Source organism: Protopterus annectens, chromosome 8.part0 (genome assembly GCF_019279795.1).
Source record: "Protopterus annectens isolate FY-2018-M chromosome 8.part0, PAN1.0, whole genome shotgun sequence".
In the NCBI taxonomy this organism is placed as follows: Eukaryota; Metazoa; Chordata; order Ceratodontiformes; family Protopteridae; genus Protopterus; species Protopterus annectens.
Genome location: NC_056741.1, coordinates 1131603703 through 1131627944, shown reverse-complemented (window position 1 = coordinate 1131627944; position 24242 = coordinate 1131603703).

The window sequence follows — 24242 nt, the reverse complement described above, 5'->3', positions numbered from 1 at the left end:
GGCATTCACTATAAATCAAAATTATGCTAGCCATGGCAGCCTCATTCAGATAATTTTGGGGTATAACAAATTAGAAAATAATAGTAACCTTTTACTTTGAGACAGTGACATTAGCAATGCAGAAAAGGTCAGGATTTGCTGAAAAACATATGCTTTTATTGTGGCAGTTGTGATGGTGCAGTGGTTAGCATTGTCACTTCACAGCAAGAGGTTCCTCGGTTTGATTCTTGGCTCTGCCTTTGGTGCGGAGTCTGCATGTTTTCCCTGCAGTCTTGTGGGTTTCCTCCAACATTCCAAGGACATGCATGAGGTGGATTGGACACTTTAAATTGCCCATAGGTGAGAGTGTGTGGTACAGATGCACTACTGAAGCATGGCTAGCCACCCAGCAGTGTAAACACTGGCTCAAGATGATTGTCACTGGTGAAAGTGACACCCTGACTCTATGTGCAAAATTGGAAAAAGGGGTTATGGATTGATATGTTTTTTTTCAGTTTTTGGGTGTGGTTGTCATTTAATATGCCTGGGTGTTAAATATCTACATACCTGGTTCTATGGCCTGTGGATATCTTCATTATATTGGTCCCAGATACTGTCTAGAGTATCTGGGGTGAATAAAAATGTATTAAGTATTGTGTAGTGGATTGGCATGCCTTATACATAATATAAATAGATTAATTATGGTTTGTTTTAATTTCATTCTCATTTTATTTTATTCATAAGTTGAAGCAAATATGTATACAACACGGTGTTAACATGCTTTGCTGAAACCATGAATACTGAGAATTTTATCAAAATTCTTATAATACCTTTCATAGGTTCATAGGCTCATAGGTTGGTAGTAGGCTATCGGCCCTTGGGCCTATATAAGCCTAGCCATAACAATTCCCTGGCTATTTCTTCCCACAGTATTTACTTCCCTGGACCCTGTCTAACAGAGTGACTGACGTGATCTCTGGGGTGAATTTCCTATCTCTCATTCAATCATCAAGGTTCCTTTTCAAGTGGGCCAAAGAGGCGCTCTGCTTGACATGTATGGGCAGTCTATTCCAGAGTCTGGGGAGTCTCTGGGTCAGGAACCTATCCCTCCAGCATGTTTTGTTAATTGTGATGACAAAGTTTAGATCCCTGGAGCATGTGTCTCTGAGGGAATGGGATTTCTTTAAGTGTAGCATGTCCAACAGCTCTGGGTTTGACATGGCCTTGTATGTTAAGCAGAGATCACCTTTGAGTAGACGATATGTGACAGAGTATAGTGGAGTTTTTTTAGATGGTCAGCATAGGGCATCTGCTTTAGGCCTGTGATTCTTTTAGCGAGGTATTTATGCAGCCTTTCCAGTTGTTGCAGATGTCTTGAGAGGTACATACCAAACGGGCCGTTGTATTCTACATTGGGTCTAATGAGGGATGAGTACAGTGGGACAATGACTTCCTTTTTTCTGGATGGAAAGCCCTTAGTGATCAGGTGTGCCACATAGAAGGATTTCCTGACTGTTGTGGCAATGTGGATATTGAAGGTGAGACCACTATCCACCTGTCTCCCTAAGTGGTAATTCACGGGTACATGTTTTTTACCAAAGGGGATAACTATACATTTCTTGCCATTGAGCTGGAGCCCATGGCTCTGGCACCAAGCATCTGTTTCTGTAAGGTCCTTTTGTAGAATATCCACATAATTTGGGGATTCAATAATGGTTCCGAGTTTGCAGCCATCTGCGAACTTTGTTAGACAAAGTCCCTTAGTGTTGGCCTGTACTTCAGAGAAGTAGATGCCAAACAAGCGCAGTCCCAGGATTGAACGCTGAGGTACTCCACTTTTCACTTGTCTGGAGCTGGATTTGGAGTCAGCTACTTTTACAGTGTGGGTTCTGGCAGTAAGCCAGTTGGCAACCCATCGAGTAACGTAGGGATTAATGCCCAGCTTAGTAAGTTTATCTATGATTCCAGAGTGGGGGATGTGTTGAAGGCCTTGGTGAGGTCCAGATAGGCTGTGTGGACCACCTTATCCTTGTCCATGGCTCTGGGGATTGATTTGAAGAGGTTAATCAGGTTCAGGAGACAAGCTCAGTCCTTCACGAACCCAAACTGCATGGGGGCCCGTGTTTGAAGGTTGCCAATGTCTTTGTTTATAAGTTCCGTGATAATACGCTCCATAGCCTTGCAGATCAGGCTCATCAGACTGATGGGGCGGTAGTTCCTGGGATCCAAGATGGATCCCCCCTTGTGTAGTGGGATAACTGTAGCTGTGTGCCACTCAGTAGGCACAAAGCCTGAGGTGAGATTATGATTAAACATGACACTTAGGTGAGGTGCCATTCATTTTGTAGTTCATGTAGTACACAGCCTGGAATGTCGTCTGGTCCCATGGAACCTGTATTCTTAGCTTTGGAGAGTGTGTTTTTTACCTGTGTGGCCATTATCAGAATTTGGCAATCTTTCAGTATTGAGATGGGCCCTTTAGGGGGTGAGAGGGGGAGAAGTTTGCAGTGAATTGATCTGCCAGGTTATTGGCAATATCCTTGGGATCAGTATATTTAATGCCATTCTGTTGTAGCTCAGAGCAGATCTGAGCATTGCCATTTTGATTCTTGACATAGCTATAGAATGCCTTGTGGCTGTCTTTGGAATCTTTGGCAATTTTATTTTCATAACTAGCTTTGGAGGATTTTATGAGGGATCTCAGTTTTTTACTGAGGCTGGTAAGGGAGTTTTTTTGCATCCTGGGATTTTCCTCTTTTCTGCAACAGTTTCTTCCTTTTGTTGTAAAGTTTGTTTATGGCTAGGGACCACCAGATTGGCTTCTTTTTTTGGAGGAGTGCATCTTGGTTCTATTGGGGATGGCACGATTCATGCATGAGTGGATGTACTTGTACAGTGCATTAGTGTAGGATTCAGCAGGCGAACTTTCAGTTCCTGTCTTCATGGGTGTCATGAAGTTTGTCACTTCTGACTTGAGTAGCATAAAATTGTCTTTGGAGACGTTTTTTACGCAGGTTTCCTTACTGGGGGGTGGGGGTGGGATGTGGATGTCAAGGGTGATTAGCTTATGGTCAGACCTGACCAACGAGGGGGTGACCATAGTTGTGGAGCATCGATTTCCCATGTTGGTAATGACCAGGTCTAGGATATTCAAGTTCCTGGTGGGACTAAGGATTGCAACTTACAGATCTGAAAGTCTGGGAGAAGCTCTGGAAAAAGTAGGAACATCTAGCTAAAAATCTGGTATATTTAACTAGCATAACTTTGCATACCATATAGCATTACTCTTCCCATATCTGTCTGGTTTATGGAATCCCACTCAGAAACCCAAGTTTAAAAAAAAATGAACATCAATCAAAAACTGTACTTTATGTGTTCAGATATTGTAAGCAGTGAAAACCAAAATCAAGAGGCAAACAATATCTAGGAGACAACTGATTGCATAAGGAACATAAGAACGATAGAGTGGAAATGCAAATGTTGCTCTTTAATATTTCTTTAGCCTGAAAAATAGAACTCCAGAAGCAAGCTGTCTTCACTGGCCCATAAGGTAAAACTCAAGCATACACCACAAAAACAAAAGTGCAGAGAAAAGACAACAAAATAAATCAAACAGTAGCAATTCATCAGATGGAGCATAATGTCCTCACATTGTGAACCAAATGAAATATCCAAAAACATAAGAGAGGACTCAAAAATATGGCTGAAATATATAAATGTATTTAAAAAAATCTTTATTTGATGATGAGCGCTTTCATACCATCCAGTGCGCTTCTTCATTAGCATGATCTGCAGAAGTGCCCTGGATGGTGTGAAAGTACTCATCATGAAATAAAGGTTTTTATAAGTTTATATATTTCAGCCATGTTTATAAGTCCTCTCTTGAGTTTTTTTGGATATAAAAGATAGCAAAATACTAAGTTTTTAATTTCTTGTCTTGTTCTAATAGCAACAGCTGTAAACAGTAAACTGTCAAAACCATGTGGATCCGGGATAATGTCAGTAGAGATCTCTTTCTCTTATACACACACACACACACACACACACACACACACACACACACACACACACACACACACACACACACACACACACACACACACACACACACACAAAGCCACATACAGGTTAAGCAGTTGCATCTAAATGATCTTTGTGGATAGGAAAGGGTTAAACAATTATTCAGAAATATATGATTTCTTTGCATCCAGAAAGAACTGCTTAAAAAAAAAAACATATAAAATAAAATGGAGATTTTCATCTTCCCAGCAATTTCTGCAAAAATGGAAATATACAACAGCATAACAAAGTAAATTAAATTTCCCAGGAGATATAGTATAGAATGAAACTTTTTTGCCACATGTTCATTTCATAAGATAATGTGCAGAACAAAAGAGTGGAAAGTAAAGAACAACAAAATACATTTGAAAACATCAATATAGCAGAACATTTAGCTTAAGAATCACTTTGAGAAATAAGTGAGACATTGATCTAGTTAGTGTAGTAAGAACTTGACCATACAAGTGCAATTAAGTGCAAAATTGAACAGTAACTAACACAACCATCATCGTGCTTATATATGCTTTTTTTTGCTGCTATCATGAAATCAGTGTAAATAAGTTTCAAAAGATATGTGTTTTAACAAGTCTGACTCTTCCAGTTTTTGTTTGGGGATTTTATTCTGAATCCATCTGGAAAATAGCAATTTTGAAAAACTGGGTTTCACCACATCTTTCACAATGGAAGGTATGGCTTATCATGATGTTTGAGCTCATTTGATTCAAACTCACAATTCCAGTTGCCAGTTATTCTTTTATATTCCATCAGAATGTTGGAGATGTTAACTTTATTTACATTCATTAGTTAAATATATTTGAATTCTGCTTTGATGGAGTGGAAGAGCAGATATTCCTGTCACCTCAGAGCATAGGTTCTCTGGTTTGACTCTTGGCTGGCTTGCATTCTGTGCAGAGTCTACATGCCCTCCCTGCATTTATGTGGGTTTCCTACAGATGATCCAGTCTCCTACTATATTCAAAAGACATGCAGTAGGTGGATTGGAGATTCTAAATTGGCCATAGGTGTGAGTGTGCATGTCATTGTGTGGTGTGGGAAGAACTACCATGGCAGAACTAGCCACTTGGCAGTGTAAGCCTCTGCTCTAGCTGATTGTCACTGCTGAAGTGACACTCCAACCCCATGTACAAAATAGGAAAAAATGAATTGTGGATGGATGGGTTATATCAAAGTAAAATAAGGTGACTTCTGATGTTGCCTCTATCAGTACTCTTCCATCTGTCTATGTGCGCATCAGTCACATGATTCCCAGTCTGGCAAATCGGGTTGCAGTAAATGGGCACATGATGGTGCAGAACATATGGCAAATAATTACATGGGAGGAAGTGTCTTACCTTATTTTTTTATTAAACATGTAATTTATGCTACATATCTGTGTGAGAATAATTTGCCAATCTCTAACACACTCTTTAATGTATAAAAGAAAAAAAAAACTACAAAACTAACAAAGGAAAGAATAAATACTGCTATACACTTTAATATGTGGAAATCGGGCACATTATGTAAGTGTTCAAATGGCTTTAAGTCAGATATTGTTGAATATTTCCTACATTTATTTATTATTTATTTATTGACATTTGTTGACCTAGAAAGTCCACTGGATTACAAACCTATTTTCAGTGGAGACTGGGGGAGAAAAGCTCCACAGTTAAACAGACAATCAAAATAATATATAAATTATTATACAGGAACAACTACATATTTTAAATACAACTTTAGTTATGATATGCTTTCAAGCCTTGAACTCAGGTGTGTGTGTGTGTGTGTGTGTGTGTGTGTGTGTGTGTGTGTGTGTGTGTGTGTGTGTGTGTGTGTGTGTGTGTGTGTGTGTGTGTGTATTTCCTGAAAAAGCTTAGGACATATATTTGGCATGGATGTCTTCTGTGAATTTATCTGAATACTTTATATAGTCCCATGCAAACTAAGCTAAAAATAGTAATAACAATAATTTCTAGTACATGCAGCTATTCATAGATCCCAACATAATTTATAGGTTCATAGGTTCATAGGTTGGTACTAGGCTATCAGCCCTAGGGCCTATACAAGCCTAGCCATAACAATTCCCTGGCTATTTCTTCCTACATTATTTACTTTCCTGGCCCCCTGTCTAGCAGGGCAACTGACGTGATCCCTGGGGTGAATTTCCTTTCTCCCATCCAATCATCAAGGTTCCTCTTGAAGAGGTCCAAAGAGGCACTCTGCTTGACATGTATGGGCAATCTATTCCAGAGTCTGGGGAGTCTCTGGGTCAGGAACCTATCCCTCCAGCAGGTTTTGTTTATTGTGATGACAAGGTTTAGATCCCTGGAGTGTGTAGCTCTGAGGGATTGGGATTTCTTTAAGTGTAGCATGTCCAACCGCTCTGGGTTTGACATGGCCTTGTATGTTAAGCAGAGATTGCCTCTGAGTAGACGATAAGTGACAGAGTATAGGTGGAGTTTTTTAAGGTGGTCAGCGTAGGGCATCTGCTTTAGGCCTGTCATTCTTTTAGTGAGGTATTTCTGAGGCCTTTCCAGTTGTTGCAGATGTCTTGAGAGGTACATACCAAATGGGGTGTTGTATTCTATAATGGGTCTAATGAGGGATGAGTACAGTGGGACAATGACCTCCTTTTTTCTGGATGAAAAGCCCTTCGTGATGAGGTGTGCCACATAGAAGGATTTCCTGACTGTTGTGGCGATGTGGTTATCGAAGGTGAGACCACTGTCCACCTGTGTCCCTAAGTCTCTTATCACACTTTCTGTGTTTAGTGTACTGCCACCTATATGGTAATTCATGGATACATGTTTTTCCCAAAGGGATAACAATACATTTCTTGGCATTGAGCTTGAGCCCATGGCTCTGGCACCAAGCATCTGTTTCTGTAAGGCCCTTTTGTAGAGTATCCACATCATTTGGGGATTCAATAATGGCTCCCAGTTTTCAGTCATCTGCAAACTTTGTTAGCCAGAGTCCCTTAGTGTTGACCTGTACTTCAGAGAAGTAGATGCCAAACAAGAGCGGCCCCTGGACTGAACCCTGAGGTACTCCACTTGTCACTTGTCTGGAGCTGGATTTGGAGTCAGCTACTTTTACAGTGTGGGTTCTATCAGTAAGCCATTTAGCAACCCATTGGGTGACATAGGGATTAATGCCCAACTTAGTAAGTTTATCTATGATTCCAGAGTGGGGGATGGTGTCAAAGGCCTTGGCAAGGTCTAGATAGGCTGTGTGGACCACCTTACCCTTGTCCATGGCTCTGGAGACTGATTCAAAAAAGTCAGTCAGGTTCAGTAGACAAGATCGGCCCTTCACAAACCCAAACTGGGTGGGGGCCAGTGTTTGAAGGTTGCCAATGTCTTTGTTTATAAGTTCCATGATAATTCGCTCCATGGCCTTGCAGATAAGGCTTGTCAGACTGATGGGACAGTAGTTTCCGGGATCCAAGGTGGATCCCCCCTTGTGGATTGGGATAGCTGTAGCTCTGCGCCACTCAGTGGGCACGAAACCTGAGGTGAGGCTATGATTAAACATGACACTTAGGTGAGGTGCCATTTCATATTGTAGTTCATGCAGTATACAGCCCGGGATGTCATCTGGTCCCATGGATGCTGTATTCTTAGCTTTAGAGAGTGCGTTTTGTACCTGTGTGGCCGTTATTACTGGAATATGGCAATCTTCCGGTATTGAGATGGGCCATTTAGGGGGTGAGAGGAGGGTGAAGTTGTCACTGAATCGATCTGCCAGGATATTGGCAATATCTTTCAGATCAGTACATTTAATGCCATTCTGTTTTAACTCAGAGCAGATCTGAGCATTGCCATTTAGATTCTTGACCTAGTTATAGAATGCTTTGTGGTTGTCTTTGGAATCTTTGGCAATTTTATTTTCGTAACTAGCTTTTGAGGATTTTATGAGGCATCTCAGTTTCTTACTGAGGCTAGTAAGGGAGTTTTTTGCATCCTGGGATTTTCCTCTTTTCTGCAAAAGTTTCTTCCTTTTGTTGTAAAGTTTGTTTATGGCAGGGGACCACCAGATTGGCTTCCATTTTTTGGATGAGAGCATTTTGGTTCTATTTGGGATGGCACGATTCATGCATGAGTGGATGTGCTCGTACAGTGCCTTAGTGTAGGATTCAGCAATTGAACTTTCAGTTCCCGTCTGCATGGGTGTCATGAAGTTTGCCACTCCTGACTTGAGTAGCATGAAGTTGGCTTTGGAGAAGGTGGTTTCTTTACTGGGGGTGGGGGTGGGATGTGGATGTTAAGGGTGATTAGCTTATGGTCAGACCTGACTAACGAGGGGTGACCATAGGTGTGAGCATTGATTTCCCATGTTGGTAATGACCAGGTCTAGGATATTGGAGCCCTGGTGGGACTATGGATTAGTTGATCCAGGGCGTTGGAATTTATGAATTCCAAGAACCTATGCTAAAGGTGTTGGGACATGAGTAGTTTTCCCAGTTAATAGCAGGGTAGTTAAAATCACTCAGTATTAGGGTGTTTGGTTCTATCTTAATATTTTCCAGTATGTTTAGAAAGGTGTAGTGAGAATCTTGGGGTATGGTGTGGGATCTGTAGCAAGCTACAATTTGGATTGCAGTCTTACCTAGTGTTAATTGCACTTGGAGAATTTCAGACACATTGTGTTGACCAACTAGCCTGGTGGTGTGAATATCCTTGGTGAATATTGACACTCCTCCACCTTTAGTGTTTCGGACCTGGTTTTGTTGCCGAAAAGTGTGGTAAGAGTTGTAGCCTGGTATTGCAGGGGTGCTCTCTGGAGCCTTGAACCAGGTCTCAGTTACTGCACAGATATCAATGTTCTCCATTTTTAGTAGTGCCTCGAGAGAGTGCTTTTTGAGGTTTAGACTTCTAGCATTGAGTAGCATTACCTTCAGATTTTGCATGCTTGTACCTGTTATGGTGGTGGTTTTGTCCTTTGAAGTTTGCCTAAAAAAGGCACTATAGGGGTGGCAAGAGCCTTAGCCAGTAACCTGAATCCCAGGGGCGACAGGTGCAGACCATCTCTGGCAAAGCATCGTGGTCTGTCAATCATGTCATCCCAGGCAGACAGATACTGGATCCCCTTTGAATGACACCATAAGCTTAGCCAATTGTTGAAGTCAATCATTTTATCCTTATATTGTGGTATCATTCTGGAAGGCAGGATGCTACTCAGGGCTAGGGTCATACCTGCCTGGGCCACATGATCTGAGAGCTCTTCCATGTCTCTTTTCATGTAGTCCAGGGAGGTACGTCTCAAGTCATTCACTCCAACATGGACAATGACAGAGTCATATTTGTACTTGTTGTGGAGTGACTTGAGTGCATGCATTATGTGGTGGATCCTGGCACCCGACAGGCAGCTGACTGTAATTTTCTCCTTATTCAACCTGGTGAGAGGGACATCAGTGTGCCGGACTATAGAGTCACCTATGACTAAAGTGTTAGGTACATTGTCTTGCCTTAGGGGCTGTTGCTGGGTGGCACACTGGTGTTGTGAACTATGTGACACATTGGTTGTGATTGGTGTTTGTTTGCTTTCAGCTTCAGAGGTCTTTGTTGCTTGGGCAGGTTACAGTTAAGGGCCTCTGCATATGTGGATTTAGTGTTGCTATATGTGGGTGTTGGTGGTGCGGGTTTAGAAGGGCTATGTGTTGCTTGAGATGTAGTGTGGGTGTTAACCTTCTCCTCTTGACTGTTTAGCACAATCTTGGGTGGAGAGAGCTTTGCTTCCATTTTGGCTATGTAAGTGCATCTCTCACAGGTTGTAGTGTTGGGTGGTAGGAGGAGAGGGTTGTCTGTGTACACGAGGCAATTGCTGCATTGCCCCAGTATGCCCAGATTCACCAGGTGGACAGGAGAAATCACCGGAAGCTGACCCTTGGACATGCCTGGTTTGGGGCTTTTTTTTTTTCTTTGTAAAGTATAGGAGCTGTTTCCTTAGCAAGGTACTTTGCAATTATAGGCTGTTTAGTGCCTACTATTAATTTCTCCTTGTTAACAAGGAGAGCTCAGTGTTTGCATGAGTTTAAGGCTTCCTAGTGCTTTCCAGCAGGTATTAGAGAAAGTGCTAGTCAGAGGGATGCTTAAAGGTAAGATTGAAAAGAATGCACTCTGCAGTGTGCACTAGAGAAGTTAGATGTGAAAGTAGGTAACTTGAGTTTTACCTGTTTAAAAAGTTAAGGTTTAGTGGAGAGTTATTATTTTTAAAACAGCAAGATGGATTGAAAGGGGTGGTCACTTTTGTATTTTGGTACTATGAAATACTGTAGGATGGCCAATAAATTTAAATAATTGAAGGGGTGGGATTTAAAAAAATGATGATTTTGTGATTACTCACATAAGCCAGTGAAAGTAGAGAGAAATGAGATATATGGTCAGATTAACATAAGAGGCGGGCAACTAGAAAGACAGTGGTATTTAACAAGACAACTTAAATGGGTGGCAGGGTGGGAAAAAATTCTGCCTGACTCAGAACAGAGAGAGCTGTGGTCTCTTTTGAAGTTTTAATATGTTGTTAAAACAGAATGCAAGCAAAACACAAGGTAAAGAAAACAAACTACAGTATTCAAAATATAGAAAGGCAATACAGTAATACAAAAAATAAAAGCAAACTAACCTTTCCTTCACAGCAAAGTGTAGCAGAGTCTGGATGAGCCTTTCTATATATTATTCTGCAGCAAGTGCAAGCAATCTTAAACAAAGGTGTGTGTGCCCAGAACATTCTATGAAGAATAAAAACATGACATTGCACAAAAGTATTACATTACTGAATTAAGAGACAACATATCTTATAATACCAAATGAGCAGATATTATACAAAGTGCAGAAACTGCAAAAATGAGAGGTAAGATATACAGCAGTCAGGCAGACATCAGACTGTCTCTATGAGACATATCTATTTTCCGCCTGTTTATGGCTGATAGATAAATCTCTGAAGTCCACTCAGAATTTTTATCTTTATCTAGTACAATTTATTATTTTGGAAAAAAATAGTGCTGATTACAGTCATCAAATAGCATCAGTCATTACAATTACAAACTTCTTAGTCTATCAAAAATTCATATTCTCACTTATTTAAAATGATCTGTGAGTTTTATTCTTTTCATCTAATTATTTTCTGACTTTGTCCATACATTTTGACTTAAACAGTTGAGAACTGTGCCAAAGAGTAGTGGTAAGGGTAGGTAGCAAAGCATGCAAGCAACACAGCCACAAAAAGATTTAAGAAAACAATCACCATAGCATGAGAGATTAGCATGTTATCCTCCTATGACTTATGCCTCATTTTAAGAATATATTTTGTAAATTTAATTTAAACCCATTTAATCAGCTTAAAACATTTTCAGGACTAGCAGCCAAAATAAATTAAACTTTTTAAAATATGCTTTGATCATGGATTTAACTAAGAGCGTCATTAACTAGCCATTTTGTAGAAATCACTGCCTGATACACTGAATCCAGTATATTGTTTGCCTTATGTTCTCTCATGCTATAATGGAGCTTATAATTTGGAAACTTCTGAAGTCAAAACTCTAGTTTTCCTCTCTGTCTGCTGCAGTGCTTTGTAATTCATGTTATTCATATAAGTTATTTTATCAGTCCACTAATGAATACCCTAATTTATGCAATTATTTGTTCAATGTTCTAATTTCTTTTGTTTTGTCTACAAGTCTATTCATTTATGATGGAGGCACAGCGTACAAAGCTCCATTTTTTCATTAATTACAATGCAATTGATAGCCATAACTGCATAAGTGATAGACAAGTAGCCATAACCATTATGTATACATAAAGGTCAAGATTCATGAATGCCTAGGTATCACATTAAGCCTGTTTATGTGATGAGCAGTGACAAGTGTGTTGTTTGCAATTCGTCAAAGAGCAGTATACTTCACGTCCAACTACAAAATAAGGTTAGCAGCCAAATATGCTAATTAGGGAATAAATAGACAAATTACATAGGAATAAAGCAAATAATTATGGTGGAATGATTCTGTAACATATAAAATAAGTAGCAGCATGTCATGTTCCCTTTTGCCTTGAATTCCAAGACTTGCTGGAATTCAACCACAAACTCACTTTGAAAAGAGTATTGGTGCTGCTATCATAAATCTGTGTGTGCAACAAGCATTAATACAAATGACTGCTGTATGACTGTGCCCTAGATGATGTAGAGTATTTTGATGATATTTGAGCTACCACACACTTCATGATGCAGAAATAATAGACTGCTACAAGGTGGACAGGGATATGTTAAAGGAAATAGTCAACATTTGCTATGCTCACCTTAGACCCTGTGGGATTATGGAGAATCCATCCCAATGAAAACCAAGGTGTGTATGCTATTACATATGCTCGTGACAGGGACATTTCAGAGACACAGGGGACACAGTGGGGGTGTCACCAGCCTCAACTTCAAGAATACTACACCAGTTCCTCAATGCAATGTTGTAAAATGTAGGGAGCATATCTGGTATCTATGTGCCCCAGAAGAGAGAGCTACTATCATCCAAAACTTTTGTGCCCTAGCACATTTTACTGAGGTTCTAAAAGCTCCACCTGGTGAACAGTGAAGTAGGTAAATAAACAGAAAAGGCCATCACTCTGTTAGCTGTTATGTGGCCTGTAATGCACAAGGGATCACATAGAATGTGTTTGCAGGTACCACTGGCAGTTTCAAAGTCTCCAACATATGGCACACCCGTAATGTGTACTTCAGGTTTTCTAGGGGTGACTTTCAACAAGGAAATCTAGAGGGGATAAAGGATATTCACTAGAACCTTATCTCATAACCCCACTGAACAAGGTTACAATAATACACATGCTCAGACTAGAAATATCATATCATCTAGATATATCTGGAAGTGCCTTACAGTATGACCCAGCCACCTCTGACAAAATGCTGACACAACATTATTATCAGGAAACAAATGCAACAGGGAGATCCATGACAAGGACAACAGTTTCCAGCACAACAGGCAGGCCCAGATGACTCACATATGAGGAGTCTGATGATGAATGAGTAATTGGAGATAATCATGGCAGACAAAGGCATGCATCATATGCCATGGCCCTGGTTAAGAGGCTGCAAATAGCTCAAACCCTCATGACCTAAGGGAACTACAAAAAAATCAGCAAAAGGCATACTATCAGTAACAATGATGCATACAAAATTACCAGCTTTTACTTATCCATGCAGAGGCTTGGTACTGTCAGCATCAAATAGAGGTGACTCAAACTACCAAGCATTGGCACAGCACTAACTGAAGCAAGTGATGAATCTGTAATGAAGAGGCAAATACTTACCTTTATAAGTATAGTAGATAAACCAACAAGCCGAATAAATGTATTTAGAGTATTTAATTCATAATAATTCATTTATTCGGCTTGGTGGTCTGTCTACTATAATTTATTTTGTACAATTTTATTGGTCCTGTAGAAGACCTTAAGTGAGGAGAACTTGGATATAATTTTGCAGTTGAACCTTTATAAGTATGTAATGTATTTCAATAAAATCAAACTTTGGTCAACTAAACAGGAAATGTCAGCACAAACCTATGTGAGAAATAAATGCAACATTGACAAAACAAAACAACTAGGAAGCAATTAAAATGTTGATAATGGCTTTCTCCCTATGCCAATAACATAACTTCATAAGAGATAAAAAATTGGTTATGTCCAGGATTTATTTATTTATTTGACATTTGTTTATCGGGAAAGTTCGACTGACTATGAGCCCATTTTCAGCGGAGGCCCGGGGAGAAAAGCTCCGCAGTACACATTCAACAGAATTTAAAAAATTGAACAATGGTTACAAATATTCAGAGAATAACAAAGTAGTACAGTATATGAATACAATAAAAGAAAATATGCAAAATATAAGGCAGGCAATAAAGTTGACTATGCATTATATACAATATAGAAAAGAGTTCCTCATATGTATAATTATTCATGAAAAATATATTATAGAATAAGCAATAGGTCATAAATGTCATATACTCTTTTTGGCAGGGGAACTAGATAGTACATTTCAGTCATAAATTATGGGATAGATAAAGGTTAGTGCAAGAATATAAACACAATGCATTATAATTTTAAGGAATTAAAGAAAGGTGAGGCTAGAAAGTAGGTAAGACTGGAAGGGAAGTAAGGTAGGTAAAGAGAAAGTCTATTAAGAGAGAGGAAGAAGGGAAATAAAAGAGTACTAAGATGCCAATGAGCATGGGCAGATCCAATTATTGGTTAGATGTTCTTTCAGCCTGGACTTGAAGGAATAGTAGTGGGATATAAGTCTGGAATGGTATTACATGATTTGGCAACACAGTGAGAGTACAGACTAACCCTGTTAGATCTTTGAGGTTTGTAAATAGATAGTAGATACTTGTGACAGGATTGTAGATCATGAGATGCAATATAGTGTTGGAGTAGTGATGATGTAGTTTGCGAAAATAAGGAGTTGTACAGTAATTTGTGAGTTAATGTTAGTTGATTAAAGGTGAGAAGGTGGGGTAGTTCAATCCAGTTTAGGGACTTAAGAGCATATCAATGGTGAGAGTAGTGGGCCTGCCCCATGGCAAATGTAGCTACTTTATTATAACATTGACTAAGTTTTGCTTTGAAGGAAGAGTGAAGATTGGTTAGGATAGATGAAGCGTATAGAAGGGAGGGTGAGATAGATAGTGACAAGCGTTACTCTTATGGAGTTGGAGATTAATTTGTTAGCACTATAAATCATGCCCAATTTTTGATTATGTTTTATGATGTTGTTAATATGTAGGTCAGCCTTAAGATTGTTGTCAATATTTAAACCTAACAGTTTTGTATGTGAAACCACATTGATTTAAATATTGTTCAGAGAAGTAATAACAAAGTTAGAGGCATCTGCAGAAAATTGTTTTGTTAAAAATAGTAGAAGTGTATTTTTTGGGTTAAGTAGTAAATGGCTGTTGGTGAGCCAAGCCTCCATGTAATTGAATGAAGGATATAGAACAGCATTAACAATGAACAGTTTCTTAAATGTCAGTTTAACCTAAATTAAATTTCTCCATTCAGACTTGATTAAACATCCTCAGGAAATTTTCAAGAAAATAATTTTTGTATGTAATACAGATCAATGATCATTGTAGTAACAACTTTTAAACATTCTGTAGAAAATAAACATTACAAAGTATAGATGATACTCATTTCTGTAATAAAAAGCAAGACCTCTTGCAATAACGCATCCCCCCAGCCACAACAGCAATAACACAATCGCAAAATTAAATATGTCAGACATATAGATTACCATTAGCACTGAACAATTTTAGAAATGTCACCTTAACATACATAAGCTTTTCAAGTTAGAAATGTGTTAGGATCCTTAGAGAAATATTTCCAGAAATCCATGAAATAGAAGTAGAGGGTTACTCCAAATAGTAAGGGTCATACCTTTTTATGAACACAGTTGTAAAAAGTATAGATATCACTCATTTTTCAAAGAAAATCATATTAAAAATAATACTGTAAGCAGATCTTTTAGAGAAAATAATATACCTTGACATAAATTGTAAGACAGTTCTCCAAAAATAATATAAATGCATCAAGTGTAAACAGTCAGATGCGGTATTTTGGTTTTGAAGCAGTTGGAGGATCCAAGCAGTCTTTCCTAGTACAATGGAAGTTCTTCAGCCCCATGTTCTCTTTATATCATGTAGATTAACCACCACTGGGCATGTGGAATATAAAAATCACTTGACAGCTCATTATAATTCCTGAACGACTCAATGCACTTGAGATGCTGGGCAGGTAAGAACAGTATTAGAGCCCACATGAAGGCTTGAAAAAACCCTAGCAGTAGAAGAGCAAGGATTCAGAAGAGTGACTAACTAATGCCTTAGAAGTGTCGATAATTAGCAGTAGTGCATGTCTAGTCTTCAACACTCCTGCTAACAGAAAGTACACTTACACAGGATAAGCATAGGCTTACTGCAAAAGTTTGTTTTACATTTACTGACTTAGGTTACAACATTTATACCACCTGTAGTAAAATATTGTCAGAAGATAAGTGTGCCTCTCAGTAAGTCATATCAAGTATGTACAACCTAAAGATACAAAAAAGTCAAAATAATTTCAGAATGTAAAATAATCATGTTTAAAATACATGAGAATTGAATAATGCTCACAAAGAAAGGAGAGAACACAGTATTGTCTTGTAAACAATTGATTGTACTGTGACATGCTTCAATAGTGTAACTTCTGCAAGTGTAACATTCAGCAAGACTTCTACTGCGAAAGGGCAAGTGAGTGAATGTAGGTATAGTGCTCCATAAATGTAACACATCAGAATTAAAAAGCTGAGTATAGTATACAGGCTTTATTTTCTTTACCTCATAATGTCAGAGTGGATGTGGCAAACAATGTGAATCTTTTCACTGTTTCATAGTAATGCCATGGTTTCACATTTCAAATCTAGAAAGGGTGATGTTTGTATGAAATTAGGGATCCATGATGTCAACATTTCAATGGTATAAGAATACAGAAGTAGTAAATCATCACACTGATTTATGGTTTTGTTTTTTACGTAATTCTTTGCGTGATGCTTGACATTGCACATCGGTGACTGTCAGAGGTGACTATCAATGAATAACACTTCACTTCTCAAGGCAAAAACTATATTTCATACACTCAAAAACTTAATCATCTGGAGTGTAACTCAAACTGGTGAGACTGCACTTTTGCAGCACTCTGTGGCTCAATGTGTTAATGCAGTAAATTCAAAGCAGTAAGACAGGTAATTCAGGGAGGGAATCCACATTACAGATTGTTTTAATGAAGGGGTCAGAATAAAGTCTTGTCTGTTGTATTTTACTAGCAATTATACCTGAAGTACAATTGGCAAGTAACAAACTGAAATTTGCAACACGAGTCTGTCTCATGAATGATAAATAAGTAAACTACTCTTGCTTAGATGTTAATCATGACAATGAATAATGTGAATTTAAAGTACACTTTCATATGCATGATATTACCAAGATTTCTAGGAATAATGTATGATTCATTACAATTAGCAGGATTACATCTTAGGCAAACCATTAAGAGGTAAGCAGCACACATTTCAACAAATGTCAGAATTTGTCTGCAGTGGAATGAGGTTTGTCATTACACCAAGTGCAAATGGTACAAGTGCTAAGGGTACAGTTCTTACACATGACTGCACAGCTATGCAGCAGTCACATAGAATCATCAAATGTGCAGATGACACCACAGTAATTGGCATTATCAAGACAGAAGGTGAGGGGCCTACAGAGAGGAGGTGAACCAACTCATTCATTGGTGCACTGACAACTTAGCACTAAATGTTGGGAAAACCAAAGAAATCATTATTGATTTTAGGAAGGAGAATAAGCCACACACCCCTGTCATCATCAATGATGCCACAGTGGAGACAGTAAATAGCACCACATTCCTTGGGGTACATATCTTGCAAGAAGTAAGTTGGGCCACAATTACTTCCTACCTTATAAAGAGAGCTCAACAATGTCTCTACTTCCTTAGGAGATTTCATAGAGCTAACCTCCCCCACAAGTCCTATTTAACTTCTAAAGAGCCACAATTGAGAGCATACTGACAAGCAACATCATTGTCTGGTATTGTAATTGCTTTCAAGCTGATGGGAAGGCACTGAATATGATTGTTAAACAGGCCACAATAGTCATTGTTTCCAACCTTCAATCCCTACAGGATATATACTCTAACAGATGATATAGCAGTGTCCAAAAACTATTTTGGGATATACACCATCCAGTTTATGGACTGTTAAAATTCCTGCTAACAAGGAAGCACTACAGAAGCATTAGATGCAGGACATCCAGATTCCATAACAGCTTCTTCCCACATGCTATCAGACTGCTGAAAAACAAGCCTATAGCCTAACTCGCTAAATGGATAAAAACATTATTTATGTGCCATAATGTCATTGTTATTTGCATAACTCTCTGCACAGCTCACTTTATTTGTCTCTATCTACAATATTAAAACTGTAAACTGTTAGTTTATTGCATATATTGGTGGTGGGTAACTTTTACATGTGTGCCTCTTTTATTTATTTATAGTACTGTTTTTTATATATCCTTATATTTCTACTGAGTCTGTTCCTATTATTGTATTTGTTTTGTTTCTGCTGAAAAAAGCTTTCAGTTTTTTACTTTATTTATTTTATTATTTTATTTTTATTTTTACTATTTAATTTTTTATTAATTTATTCTAGCTTCCTTCTGTAAACTGTCTTTGTTATTGTACAGGTCTGAGTATCAAAATTCCATGCAGAGATACACACTTCTTCCTCTGTGTTGATCTGTATGACAATAAAGTTTACTTTGACTTTGACTAATGTATGTTGTGTAGAACAATATGTAATGTAAAGTATGTGTGGCCCCTTACTTTATATGTGTTACAGGGAGTAATCAAATCAATGCACAGGAAATACTTACAGAAATAAATATTTGCCTCAAAACACAAGTCCAATAAAATGGGTCTATATTATATCACCGAACGCTTAAAAAAAACGTACGGTGATTAATCGACCCTATGTAAGCGCAAACTTACAATTTCAAACTATCAGAACAGCAATTTTTTTCCTAGTGAAAAAAATCGCTGTTCCAACAAAAAAATAAATAAAAAGTAAACACTTTAAACATTACATTAAGTGGCCACCTTACTTAAATATACCAACTCCGAGACCACACTACATTGCCAAAAATGGCAAAATAATGAAGCGGCCAAGCAAATTCTTTCCCAGGGAAAGAATTTGCTTAAAAGCCACTTCAATATTTTGACATTTTAGGCTTTTGAGTTCAATCAAAATGCATTCAAAAGAATGCATCTTTGGTCTTCTAATAGGGAACCCAATAAAACAGCACCTCAAAGTGTAATGCATAAAGGCTTATCAGAATTATGCCTATCTCGTCATGTACAAATTGTTTCACCTTATTTTACTTCTGGCATTAACAGTTCATTTATTGAATCAACAGTTCAGCTTTCCTTTTTGTCATGGTTTCCATTCCCTGGTGCCCAAATGTGATATCAGAAGATTCCAAGATCTTGCAGGACTCCTTATAAAGTGTTACATCCTTAGGCTTTTGCAACAGGATTATGTCAGTTGCCAGTACAAGGCTGAGTCAGCTAGCATTCCACAGACAGGTGAACAATGTCAGAATTACCCTAACGTGACAAGGTGAAAACGGGACCTTCTTTTACTGATGGGAGGTAAAGGACCAGTGACCCATCTCAGTTGTATAAGTACAGTGGTCCATCACTAACCAATACAATGTCATGGTTTGCCATCTCATGCAACTTTTTAAAATCCTTTTTTTTCTGTTTTCTGTTATGTACATGTTATGAACACATAGAAGAGAATCAGTATGTGCATCAGAAGAAACTGCAATAACTCAAAGAGGTATGGGTAAGTATGGCTCGGGTATGAATTCTAGCCATGTCATCATATGTCAGAATTTTTAATTCACTTAATCAGTTTAGAGGACATCAGTCCATATGAGCTTGACATGCACACACAATTGAGTAGGCATACATTTTGTATACATATATATATATATATATATATATATATATATATATATATCAAGAATGCATGCCTGTTTGAATAGCTGTTGAGCATTGCATTAGACAATGTATAAATCAACTTAGTTGCATCTGGGTTCAAATCCAAGCAGCAGCAATTAGTTTTAATTACATAATATAAAATCAATGTTTTGCAATCAGTAAGTAACAAAAGAGTAACATATTTATGTGCAAAATTGCATTGAATGTAGACTATTAAAATTAAATGGCACTGATGATAAATATTTTCTATGCTTCTCTTCCATCAACCTATTTCTCTTTTTATTATTTATTTATTTATTTATTTGGAGCACAATTCCAGCTGCAACACAAATGACTACCAGCATGAGCAGCTAGACCAGCCACTGAGGATTGAACTGCTATATCTGCACAGGTGGCTGCTGCAGCAGCCTCCATTCCCCCTAAGGCAGCATAGACAACTAGAACTTCTGGGTCACAACCTGCCAGTGTTGCTTCTACAACTCCTGCATTACCTGCTCCATCTGCATCCGGATGCTGTGCTGTAGGGCCAGTGTCAAGGTACCCACCACTCCGCTGTTTGACAACTGTGATTGTCATCCATCATCATAAAAATGACTAATACATCATAATGTTAAACACTTAAGGTATAATTCTCAGTACTACAATAACCATGACTAAAGTGATGTATGAGTTATTTCTGCAGTATATAATAGTCATGATCAAGATATTTCTGTTTTGTCTGCTTGTCAAGATACATATTCACCCAAACTTAGGATGCATATTGCATGTATGTGCTGTCTGACATTTGCAGGAAGACTTTTTTTTGGTGCTGCCAGTTGATACAATATACAGTAGTCTGTACACCTAGGTAGGCATTTAAATTCAGCAGTGACACACTAGTGTAAGTGTGTGACTCTAGAGCTAGGTAGGACTAGCTTCACCTGCAGATCTGATGTGCACACTTCCACTCAGGAGGCATGTTTAGACCAGGAGAGGGCTTCCCCATCAATTTCATTCACTTTTAGCCCAATCATCTTCCCTGCAATGCACTGATGAAATCATCCATTCAAGTGTGCTCTGTCTCTCACTTGTATCATGACTTCTCCAGCAGTGTTGGTGGTTGATACTATGCATTTTATCTAGTGTACTTAGATAGGTAGATGCTCAAATCTAACAATGACTTACCTGAATTAGAGTGAAAGAGAGTGTGTGTGTGTGTGTGTGTGTGTGTGTGTGTGTGTGTGTGTGTGTGTGTGTGTGTGTGTGTGTGTGTGTGTGTGTGTGTGTGTGTGTGTGTGTGTGTGTGTGTGTGTGTGTGTGTCTGTGTGTCTGTGTGTGTGTGTGTGTGTGTGTGTGTGTGTGTGTGTGTGTGTGTGTGTGTGTGTTTGTGTGTGTGTGTCTGTGTGGGCACGTGTGCTTAACTGTAGTGCTAGGTAGGACTGGCTTAACCAAAATACATGATGTGTAAACAAAAAAAAGCTCTTCCATCAGGTTTAGTCCCCTTTAGCCCAAACATCTTATTTGCAATACAATGTTAGGTCATCTTATTAAACGTATTATATATCATACTTCTAGGAAGGCATCTCCTGTGTTGCCAGCACTTGATACAATGTATGCTAGGTTGTGTACTTAGATCAATAGGTATTCAAATCCAGCAGTATAGGTAAAAAGTTAGATAAATAGTTGCATGCATACATACATACATAAGTTACACAGATACATACATACATGCATACATTTATAGACATACATAGTTAAAGTTTGCCTTATTCAGAAATATTTCTCAGAACACTTTTTTATACTAGTATTATTTATTGAAGTAAATACAAGCAACCACTTCTATGAAATGGATCAAAACACTTTGAATCAACTCATCTTGATCAAGTGTATCTGTATCATGTCATCCACATATGTCAAAGATAGTCTGTGTAGCATCAATTGTAGTGATATCAACTGACACATTCACAGAGCTTATTGTAAGTTAAGGGATACAATGTAGTATTTAGCTTTACCAATGTGTTTTTGTTTTAGATCACATTAGGTTAATTCTTCCCAAGCAAAAAGAACAATTGTCTGTATTCATCAATATCCAGAAAGTTAATCGAATTTGTCATGATCATACATAACTTATTTACAGAGCAATACTGATCAAGTATAAAATTATTGCAAATAGCCTTCTGGTGCTTGAAAATCCATGCAGAAATAGTCAATGCCAACAGCATTCGCTATCTTTATTCTAACCTCTTTGAGAGACAATTGGGGTGGGGAGAATTCCAATAATCAGAAAGTGTCATCTGAAATTAGTGTATATCCCTTCTAAGCACCTTTACTGTTGCAGTGTGAGCTTTGAATAATATTTTCGCACTAGGGAAACATTGCTACAGAATATGTACAATGGTTGCTTCCTTTTTCCAACTGTCAACATTTACCATTCCCCATCACTGTTCCTTCAGCTGCAGTAAGACCTGATGACAAAAATGTAATTCTTTAAAGTGGGTAAAAGCAATTTGTTCTGGAGTTGCCCACTTTCGAAGTAAGTTTAAAGATTTTATGCCTACTTTTCATCTTATGTGGGTTTTTCCAATTGTGATGTTTATTTAATCTGGTCTGGCTTAAATATAGTAGTACTACTACTGTCATCCAAAAAATGATGGGAAATGAATAGGAGATGTGGTTTGTCTGATCCCTTGACATGGATCCATTATATAAATCTTTGGAGTCTATCTTCGCCTTTGGCACATTTTTTCCCACAGTAATTAATGGCAGATATTGCCTTTAGGGTAGATTGTCCCCAATACATTTAACTTTACATTCTGCAAAAAGGACCTTTATCTCCCTCTCTCTCTCTCTCTCTCCTAAAAGAGGTCCATTCAGAATAGTGCACTCCCTGAAATCTGTGGTCTACAAAAAATGGACTTATGGTCTATGGTACCTTTCTCATGGGCCCAGTTGTGGTTCCAAAGTCTACAATGGCCTGTCAGGGTAAAAAAAAGAAATAAAAAGCTGCGTATAGTCTTAATAAGTCTCATTTACCCAACCTCCAGGTCCCAGGTCTCAAATCTTCCTTTTTCCAGGATGAGAAGAGCTGTCTTCACAAGGACCCAAATGTGTCTAGGGTGTGTCCTTATCAAAACCAGATACAGTTTGTCAGCTGCCCAGATATACTATACCAACATCTAGAAATCCTGTAAGTCCCATGAACAATGAAACATTTGGAGGACACTAGTTTCTTTCTTGCATTTCTCAGAACACTTGAATTAATTAAATGCATTTACTTAACAGGAGTAAATGTTATTTTGTAATATTTATTAAAAGGATAGTGTAATACATAGGATGCTGAATGATTAAAATGTTTAATTGAGATTAGTGAAGTGATCAAAAAGTTAATCATTAGCTTATCTGCTTATCTTACTCTTAATCTTATGATAGCTGCTGTAAAGTAAAATACTTAATTTCTTTAAAACAATAAACTTAGTGAATTAAAAAAAAAACAGAAGGTGTTTGAACTATGCAGTAGCAGAACAAAGTTGAAGAACTTGGACCAAAGAATGACATAAAACCTGAAGGTTTTTAGTGCTTTGTTTTAAGACCTTTAAATGCAATAAAACATATACTGACCTCAGTCCAATATAAATTTTCAATATTAATTCTTAATATTTTTATCTTACAATAAAAAGGTGATTTTTCTAGTTTGGAATTAGTTAATTGCATTAGATAACTTGATTAATCAACAGCCCTATGAGATAAAATTCTTGACATATTCACATTATTATATATTCTGTATAATACTTTTAGTGCCTCCCACTCTGCAGTTTTAATCTTAAACTTTTAAGTGTCAGCACCTCTATTCTTTTAGAGTACAGCTGGATTAAGTAATGCCTTCTTGACTACTTAGTTAGTTCTCCACTGAGCATATCCTAGATAGCTGCTAGTGACATCTGAAATAGTCCAGTGGAGGTAGTGTTTTGCATGTTTGTTGCCAATATTCCTCAAGCAGAAACAGATCAAACATTAATGGCTGTCTTTGATGGGTTCATCATTGAGTATAGCTTCAAAGCCAATCACAATTAAGCACTTTCTATTTGTAAATTCTGTCATTTGTATATGTCTAAAAACCTGTACTAAGTGAGTCATAATGCTGCAATACATGAGTGTATGTGTGTGTGTGTGTGTGTGTGTGTGTGTGTGTGTGTGTCTGTGTGTGTCCTCAGAACCTACCAGTTTGTTAATGAAACTTACACTTTTCTGATCACAGCCATTGCTATTTTTAGTAAGGTCATCCACTCACATACCTAAACAACTGAAAAGCAAAAAAATGACTGATGTCAGATTACCACTAAAGACCTACGCCAGCATCATCTGTACTGTCCTATGGAAGAACATTGCAATGGCAAAGACAATGACAATGATATTCACCACAAGTGCTTTAAGTTCAAGCTGGCAAATGAAAGGCAAGAAGGGGGAATAAGAACACAATGAGCATCAAAAGTTGATTATATGTAGATCATTTGGTTGGCCTGCCTTTTGACCCCAACTACAATTCAGAGCATTGCCACTAATTAGAATACCCAGACAGCAGGTAGAGGCCTGGCTCTGCTAGGGACATGGGTGGTGTTCAAGAAG